This window comes from Equus przewalskii, chromosome 10, assembly GCF_037783145.1.
Source record: "Equus przewalskii isolate Varuska chromosome 10, EquPr2, whole genome shotgun sequence".
NCBI lineage: Eukaryota > Metazoa > Chordata > Mammalia > Perissodactyla > Equidae > Equus > Equus przewalskii.
In genome coordinates, this window is record NC_091840.1 from 26,496,136 (window position 1) to 26,506,006 (window position 9,871).

Genomic DNA, 9,871 nt, shown 5'->3' on the forward strand with positions numbered 1-9,871 from the left:
GCAAGTGCCTTTTGTGCAGGGATCATATCTCTGAGATTTTTTTTCTTTAAGGCCCAGCCCAGACAAGGGCCCTAGGTAGATGATGCAGAAAATGTTCTAGGTGACGAAGCTGCTGCTGAACACACGGCTAACTGTTTACACCAGGGCCGTCTGATAGCACTTTCTGCGGCCCTGGAAATTATTACATCTGCCTTGTCCAATGTGGCAGCCAGCAAACCATGTGTGGCTGTTGAGCACAAGAAATGTGATTGGTGCCTCAAGGAACTAAAATTTTAATTTTGTTTAATTTCACTTAATCAGTTTAAATTTAAATAACCCCGTGCGGCAGTGGCTACCACAGTGGACAGCTCAGGTTTGGATTAAGCCAATTTAGAATAAAAATTAGCCTAAAGAAACACTGCCTTTATCAAATTCAGCACCTCACAGCTATATTACAATCTTTGAACAAAAGAAATGCTACCAGTAATAACAATAAGGGGGTAAATGTTATTTTATTTTTTTTAAAGATTGGGACCTGAGCTAACATCTGTTGCCAATCTTCTTCTTCTCTTTCTCCTCCTCTTCCTTCTCCTTTCTTCTTCTTCTCCTCCTCCTCTTCCCCAACGCCCCCCAGTACATAATTGTATATTCCAGTTTCAGGTCCTCCTGGCTGTGCTACGTGGGACGCTGTCCCAGCATGGCCTGATGAGTGGTGCCATGTTTGTGCCCAGGATCCAAAGCGGCAAAATCCTAGGCCGCCGAAGTGGAGTGCACAAACTTAACCACTCGGCCACGGGGCCGGCCCCTGAATGTTATTTTGAGAGCTCACGCTGGGGCGGAATCACAAGATGATCCCCACAGTCAAACTTTTTTTTTTTTTTTATTGAGTTATTGATAGATTACAATCTTGTGAAATTTCAGTTGTACATTAATGTTTGTCAGTCATGTTGTAGGTGCACCACTTCACCCTTTGTGCCCACCCCCCACCCCACCTCTCCCCTGGCATCCACTAAACTGTTCTTAGTCCATAATTTTAAATTCCTCATATGAGTGGAGTCATACACAGATTATCCTTCTCTCGCTGGCTTATTTCACTCAACATAATTCTCTCAAGGTCCATCCATGTTATTGCAAATGGAATGATTTTGTTCTGTTTTAGAGCTGAGTAGTATTCCATTGTATATATGTACCACATCTTCTTTATCCATTCGTCTGTTGCTGGACACTTAGGTTGCTTCCACGTCTTGGCTATTGTAAACAGTGCCCCACAGTCAAACTTTTGATGGTCCGGGGCTCTATCATCGGTGGACTTGCTTAAAACCTTCTGGGATGCTACCGGTAGGTGCCTTCTGAAGGGTGAGAGCATGAAAACACCTAAATGAGCTTCTCCTGGAAGATGTAATGGTATTTTCCCAAGCAGGGGAGAAGGGTTTCTCAGGTATCCAGAGGTCTGAGAGAGATTGCAGCCCAAGAGTCTTATAATGAAGGTCTTAATTTATCCTGAAGCAGCCGCTTGTTGGCTCAGGCCTAAAAGCTTCAGAACAGGGGCAAGAATAGGCCCAGCTCGGCCGATGGGCAGTGCCAGGCTCCTTGGTTTCCTTAACTCTTGCTCCGGTGGAAGATCCTTTCTTCTGCCCTCACTTTCCCACCTCCCAGCAATTAGCAAGGTGTCTGAACCCAAAAAGAAAGCTACATCTTTTCCCTCCGGGCAGCTGCATCCTTTGAAGTCAGAGGAGCCCAAAACTCTCCGGTGACTGATGGCTGACAGCAAGGTGGAACAATGTGACAGGGAGGTGAGAGCTGAGGTGGGACACTGACAGCAAAAGAGCAAAGTTCTCCAGCTACACACACCGCCTCCTCCAGTTATCAGCCTGCGCAGATGGAAAGGGAGGACTCAGAACAGAAGCACCAACTCCTCCTGGTCTCGGGAAGCAATGGTTTTAGCTTGGGGGGGTGGCAGGCAGGGGAATTGGGGTGAGGCTGCCAGTGTGGTGGCAGCCCTGTTCAAAAACACTCTCACGGGATGGTAAGAACTAGCAAAAGGAAAATAATTACAGTGTTTTAGCCAACAATGCATCTGCTTAAATTCAGGTATAAATAGATCCTTAAGCCCTCCTCTCCTCAGCACAGCCGCTCTAATCTCAGCCTCCAGCAGCCGCTTGGCGGGGGAAGGGGGATGCTTCTTGGTGAGGCAAGGGGGCCCTTCCACCTCCGCGAAGCGCCAAACCGCCCTACCCAACCTTCTCAGTCCCTGGGGAAGAGAAAGGCCAAGGTGCAGAACCGAGGAGGACTGCATCCAAAATCCCGTCCTACCCAGACATCGTAAAATGGTACAACCACTTGGGAAACATGTTGGCGGCTTGTTAAAGAGTTAAACGTACCCTTATCACACACGCCAGCAACCCCATTTCTAGGTGCTAAGAGCAGTGAAAACATACGTCCATGTAAAGACATATACATACGTTCACAGCAACTTTATTCATGACAGCCATAAACTGGAAACCACCCAAATGTCCAAAAACAAGGGAATGAATCAACGACCTACGATATAATCCAGATCATGGAACATTATTCAGCAACACAAAGGGAGGGACTGCCCACAGACACAATGACATGGATGAATCTCAAAATCATTATGCTGAATGAAAAAAGTGAGACACAAGAGTACAAACCGTGTGGTGATATATATGAAACAGGCAAATCTAATCCGTATGGACAGAAGTGGATCAGTGGATGCCTGGGGCCGGGGTAGAGACTGACTGGGAAGGGGACGTGAGGGAACCTTCCAGGGTGATGGAAATGTTCTTTACCTTGATTATTGGGATATGTACACAAGCACATGCATTTATAACTCAGTGAACAGTGATCTAAAATGAGTACATTTCATTGTATAAAAATTTTCTGGTTGTTAGTACCATTGAGTGGGTTCTGACTCCCGGCGACCCTGTGGACAGCAGAGCAGAACCCTGCCGGGTCTTCTTGCTCCATCCTCTCACCTTGCTGCGCTTTATCAGACAATGCTCTGCTGCTATTCATAGGGTTTTCAATTATGTAAATTAGACCTCAATAAAATCGACTGAAGAAATCATTCCTTCCCAAGGGCCTGGGTGAGGGGGCTGGAGTCTCCGTCTTGTCAGAAACAGCCACAGGCCTGCCAGCTCGTCCTAGGAGGTGCAGGCAAACACCTTTCCAGAAAACCCTAACAGTGATCAGGGAAGTCTCTGTCAAGACCCAGCCATACCGCCACGCTGGAAGAACAGCTTGCGCATGGCCTGGAAAAGGCCTTCTCTGGCCCTTGATCCTTAAAAGGCTGGAATTTCTGGCTGAACGGGAAGGCCTGGGCCCTGGTCCCCGGGCGGCTTCTCCGCAGCTCCGGGCGGTATGCCCAGCCACCCCTCGAGCAGGTGCCGGCTTGCTGCCCAAGCACGGGACCCGAGGGCCCCGCAGGGCTTCTGCTGGGGGGAGCGGAGGGAGGCCACCACTGCCCAGCCCATCCTCTGCCCCCACCACCCGTGGCTGGCAGGGCCTCTGCCTGCAAAGCCAGCTCATAGGGGAAGAAAGCCTGGCTCCCCCAGCCACGCTCTGGGCTGGGGAGCCAGAGAGCCACCTGAGACCTTTACTCAGAGTGGGGAGGGTTTAACAGCCCCTGAGACAGGCAGGGAGTCCGTGACAAGACAGGGCCTGGAGCCGTGGACTTCAAACTCTTAGCTCAGTGCCCTTTCCCCCACACCAGACTGGGCTCCCAGTTACTTGCTGGGGGAGGGTTTTTCAGCGGGGCTGTTTCTGAGCAAGAGTTCTCCAGGGCAGGGCCTATGAAACAAAGGGACTGTCTGCAGCAGCGTCTGGGCTGCCCTTGGGAAGGCGGGGTCTGCCGCTGCTGCTGGCTCATCAAAGGGCAACCCTGAGCCCTAGGTGTGCCCATCGCCTTTGCTCAGTGCCTGAGGCCAAGGTGCTCCCTTCAGATGCTCTGATCATGCAGTTCAGGGCCCTCTGGGGCCCAGTTAACCCTCCATGAGATCATAGTAAGGGTGGGCCTGGGACTAGAATCTGCTCACCGTGGGATCTGACCTTCTGGACCACACTCGATCCCCAAGGGTCCAGGAGCATCCCCCCACCCACTCCCACCCCTCCCCTGCTCTGTCTGGTTCCCTCTATCTCTCTCTGTCTCTGCTTCTCTGTCTTTCTCTCTCTTTGTCTCCCCTCCCCCCTTCTCTCTTGTCACCTGCACCTGTTTTTCCTGCCTTGCTCAATCTCTCCAATCCACAGGCTCTTCCTTCCCAGGATCCCCTCCCCTTATCTTCCACACAGCTGTTGGCCCCGGCCTCGGCCTCGAGGTTCGAGCTTCAGAATTAGTTAACTCTTCCTCTCCTCCTACCCATGCCCTCCCACTGAACCATCAGCGGCAAAGCACCAAGGAGAGCCCCAGGTTAGGGGCTCAGGGGGTCTGGGGTCTGCGGTCTGGCCCTCCCTGCTGTGCGGCCCCTGCCGCATGGTGTGCCCTTGAGCTGGGCACTTGCCCCGGCACCTCAAGGTAAAATGAGAGCATCTTACCTTTTTATTAACCCAGCTCTGCACCCCACCCCCAACACACACACACACACACACACACACACACACTCATTCCATATTTCAAAAGTTTAGGGTTACCAAATTACATTTATTCAGTAATTATTAAATCCAGATGCAATTGTGTGAAACAAAACTGACTAGAGCTTCTGAGTAGCACGTGGTGGTTTCGTTTCATATAGAGCAGGATCCTGACTTAGTAATCACTGAATAAATGTACATTTATCATGTTATTCATTATAATTCCAGCAAAGAAACTTGACATTTTGGTTAGGCCTGTGTAGCCTTCACACAGATAAGTGTTCTATTTCTGCTAGCGTTTCAAAGATCACAAGTCAGCTCCTGGTCTCTTGCTCCTGACTCTTGCCTGGTCTGGGGTGGGGGTGGGGAGCCGGCACAGGCGGTCTTTAAGAGCCTTGTATTGCTGGGTTAGCAGGCTCGGGTGTGTCCCATTGGCTAGCACATCAGTCACTCACTAGGCACCAGTGTCATTGGTCCCGCCTACCAATGCCTGGCCTCCCCTCAGATGACAAAGAAAATGGCCCGCAGGACAGGGTCTGGGCCCCAAGACCCACCCCAGCACAAACCCCTCTGCTCCTCACCTGCCAGCCCAACCCACAATTAATGCCAGAATTACGAGTGAGTGACAACGGAAACAGGAAGGGGCTGTGGTTGGGGGCACCTCAGGATTTTCCCAAGGGAAAGGGTCCAGGTGTCTTGGCAAGGAGACTGTACTTGGGAACAGAGGCCATTCCCAGCCTATCTTGCAGGGTTTAAAGCAAAGTTTGAGGAGAGCTGGTCCCCAAGACCTCCTCTTATTCCACAGAAGGGGAAACTGAGGCCCAGGAGTGTCACTGCCCTGTCATTCTCTTTTTCTGTCTGTCTCTCTGTTTTCCACCCATCCCTGCACTCCAGGTCCCCAAGGAGTAGGTCAACGACTCTGAGCTGGATGGGACAACCTGGGTTTCTAGTCTCGGCCCCATCTAGTGACTTCCAGACCTATACCTCTGCTCCTAACCCATTCCTTACAGGACAGTCGCCATGGATGTCTTGTAGGTACCTCCAGTTCATCCTGCTCAATACAGCCCATCTTTCCCCTCTGGCAGGGGAGGTGCCCCTCGGGCTGGGTTGTCCAGCTTTGTACCTAGCCACCAGCCACCCAGGGAAGCCATCACCTCTGAACCCCCCTCCTCCCGGCCCCTCTTCAGGACCTCCAGCCGGGGCTCCAGGTGCAAACAGTGTTTTCTCGTCAGCTCTCTGCACCTGCCCACTTTCTCTTCCTCTGCCTCAGCCCAGGCCTCCTCCCAGCCCTCCTGGACCACGGTGGCGGCCCTCCATCCTCCAGCTCACCCCACACCGGAGCTAGAGGGACTTTTTCACTTTGCCCGTGATTGAGCACTCACACCTCGGTCAAACCTTCAGTGACTTCGTCATACGGAGACTTGGCACGTGTGGGAGGCAGAATGGGAAGAAATGAAGGGGTAACAAGTCCTAGGAGGGAAAGATGGGGAACGATTCATCAGACTCAGACGGGAAGAGACTGGTTCAAGGTCACCCAGCAAAGCAGAGGCAGACTGCATGTTTTGGGGACAGTAACGCTCTCTCGCACCAGGCAAGCTGACCGCTCCGCCATACACCCTCCTCCCTTGGACACTATGCTCCAGCCACACGGAACTTCCGTGTGCCCTAAACTTGCACATGCTTTCACACCTCTGCTTCCTTCCTCATGCAGTCATGCCCTTCCTCTCTTCCCCCAACTCCACAGTTAGCCAACTGCCCAAGCGCAGCTGAAATGCTGCCTCCTCCAGGAAGCCATTCCTGAATGCCTGTCCTGGCACGCCTCTCTTCATGTCACCCAGCACTCAGACTTTGGTTGAATGATTCCTGTGCAAACCCCCTAGTAGGGGCGGGACTCATGTTACTCACCTTCAAATCTCCAAGAGCACCCTGCACAGTGCCTGGCTGTTGCAGGTGCTCAACAGGGATTTCTGGAAAGAAGTATCATTATATTTATTGTCGTTATGAATGGTTGGCGTTGACAGAACCCTCATTTGAGTCAGCCACTGGGCTCAGCATGCAAGTCAGAGCACACGCATCTTCACAACACCCCAACGATTCAGCCCATTTCACAGGTGGGGAAACTGGGACTCAGGAAACATGGCTGGCCCCAGGTCTCACTGCTGGAAGCCGGCCCAGTGGGAACTCAGCACCAAGTGTAGCTGATTCTAAAGACTTGATGGAGTCCTGTGATCTCTGTGCTCTGTCTGCAGCCAGGATGCAGTTGCCTGGGCCAGCTGAGAAGCTGCTCAGGGCCCCCGGACTCTGCCTACCCCAGATGGCCCTTCTAGCCTTGGTGACCCCTGTGGTCCAGGGCCTGAGGGCAGAGGCCCCTCCAGGTGTCACCACAGGCTCCACTCCGGCCTGCTTTGCAGACAACCCCATTGGTTTAGACTGGCCCTGGAATCCCCAGTCAGGCCAGGTGACAAGAGTTCCCTGCTGGCCCCTGGCCACAGGAACATAAAGTACCTCTGCACACAACCTCTCTTTGTCCCCCGCTGGTGACGGCAAATAGGGCAGGCCCAGGGCAAAATGGGAAGGTGGCAGAAGTTTGTCTTGGACGGGTTTTGCAACCTCTCTGTTCTGTTCCCTTTCCACGTGGGATTTCCTGCTGGTGACCCCCTCCCCAGGCTGTGGCTGGAAGCTGGGGTTTAACCCGTCGATAACCGAGAGTGGCCTGAAGGGGCTGCAAAGGGAACTTCAGGCTTTTTGGAGAGATTTGGAATGAAGGTGGGGGTTTTCCTTGCTCCTGAGGCCTGGACCGACCTACAGCAAGTCCCAACGAGAGCCTGTGCGAAAGCCCCTTGGTGCCCCCATCACAAAGCCCAGTGGGAAACTACACTCTCTTGCTTCTTTCCCTCGCTGGATCCGAGTCCCTGTGCCAAGGCTCCCAGATACGGGGGCTGCACAACCTCCCGTCCCTTCCACCACCCCTGTGCCCCCCGGGATGGGGTCTGTTCACGTCCGCCCTTTCCCGTGTGCCAGGCCTGCACCAGGCTTCACAGACATCGGCTCACCCAACCATCACAAGAGCCCTGAACTCTCCTCCCCACTTGATGGCCAAGGCACCGAGGCTCAGAGTGGCTCCGATCACATGGTGAGTGGGTGAGCTGCTGGGATGTGAACTTTGGTCCGTGTGGCTGCGAAGCCCGTCATGCTACCTTCATCTTCCTCTCCACTCCCTGCAGCCTGGAGATCAGGCTGGATCCCCTGGGCAGGCACGCAGCCTGACGCCTCTGCTACCCTCGTCTGCCCAGCACGGGGGTCCCCAGGGAGCAGAGGCCAGCCAGGGAGGAGGGACAGGGGCCGTCCAGCACTGTGGTTTCACCCAGAGGCAGGGTCACACCGCCAGGGTTGGCTCATTCCTGCTTCTGTGACCATGGGCAGCATAGCCAACCTGAACCTCAGTTTTCTCTTTTGTGAACCATGAGCTAAAAATACTATTTCTGGGGATTCTTGCGAGGATTAAACGAGATAATCCGAGCTGAGTGCTTTGCATAGCGGCACATGGTAGATGCTCAAGAAAACCTTGTGTCTGCCTGGGACCTGGGTGGGGGCAGGGCAGGGCCGCGACGGTGGTGAAATTCGCAGAAACCCACAGGAAACTTCATCACAGACGGCCGGCCGACGCAAGGGAAGGAACAAAACAAGAAGAAAAACCTTTACAATTTTGGCTGAGTAAAGGCAACAGTATAATTACCATCATTTATAAAAACTGCTTCCCATTAATGCCTAATTCCCATGCAGCGCAACAATGATTATCTCATTAACTATGTGTCAGATTAACTTTGTTGTAGGTTTTATTTGATTAAAACAGTGAACTCTCATCACGGATGCTCATTCTTCATAGTCTGTGGTTTCTGGAGCACGGTCTTCTGTTGACAACTTTTTCTAAATTAGAAAGCATATTTCCAGGGAAGTGTCTCGTAAAAGTCAGTTATTTTGATTCCCCAAAGCAGGGTGGAGAGGGTGGAGGGAGCCTCAGTGCCCACCTTCGGATTTGCAAAGGCCGGTGATGAACGGCGAATTGTGTGTCAGACTTTTAAAAACTTGGGGCTTTTGTGTTATTTGAATATTTTACTACGTGCATTTGTATTATCTTGTAGTAGCGGAAGGGGCTGGGGTGTTTTTCCCTGATGCATTGCAAACTCCAGAGTCGTTCCATCCTGGATTCTATTTCCCCCACGGGGAGAAAAGGTTGCTATCTGTCATATGCACTTAAGCGCCTGACATTGTTCTCATTTTCTGATAGGCAGTGCAGCCCCCTCCCCCTCTGCTTCCCCGCTACCTTGACAGAGAAAAGCTGCTGGCTGACAGCTCCCAGCTGCACGGGGAGATAGCTGAGAATTTCCAATAGGGACGTGTCATGCTTTGCCAACTCCGGGGAAGACAGAATAATTGGCTGGAAGCACAGACCCGGGTAATGTGCAAGAGAGGACAGAGCCGGTGGGAGGTCCCCCAGGGTGGGCTGGGCAACTCCCATGATGCCAGACTAGAGGCATTGTGTCCAGAGGCCCAGGCCCTTCGGTGGCCCCTCTCACCCCCAGGAGCCCTATGTGTGGGAGAGTCTCTGCAGTCCACACCGGATCCCAAGGACCCTCTCCTCGAGGTCAAGTGGTGGAGAAGTTCAAGAGGAGGCCAGCCCCAGCACTCAACTCTGACATGGAGGGGCAGATGGGGCAGGGGCAGCAAAGACCCTTGTCGTCATTACAGAAAGGGGAGGCCAGAGATGTGGGAGAGGGTCCTCGCACTGTCCTGCCTCCCCAGGGTCTGTGCAGACCCCGGGCCTGCAGGGGAAGGACGGCATGCCAGGTGGAGATGGCCTACTCTGATTCAAGCTTGGCTCTCAAGGACAGAGACAGGGCAAGCTTGGATCCTGGAGGGGCCGGGTGGGAGGACCTCAGAGAGAGGAGACCCTGACAACGGCAGAGGGGAGACTTACTTATTCCGTCCTCTCCTGATCAGAACCCAGCGCCCAGATGGGGCCTGTGAAGAGTGCCCCCAGCTCAGGGCTCCTGCCGACCATCCTCCTCCTCCGGCCCCAGCCCCCCTCTCTGGGCTCTAGCTGCTTTGCCTTTCGCCGCCGAGCGTCAGGCCTAGGGCAGCACTGCCCAGCAGAAATAGAATTTAAAATTTTTCAATAGCCACATTTTTAAAAAGTGCAAAAGAAACAGATAAAATTAATTTTTGGAATATATTTTGCTTAACCCAGCATATCCAGAATACTATCAACACGTAATCAATATAAAAAGTAATGAGATCTTTTCTT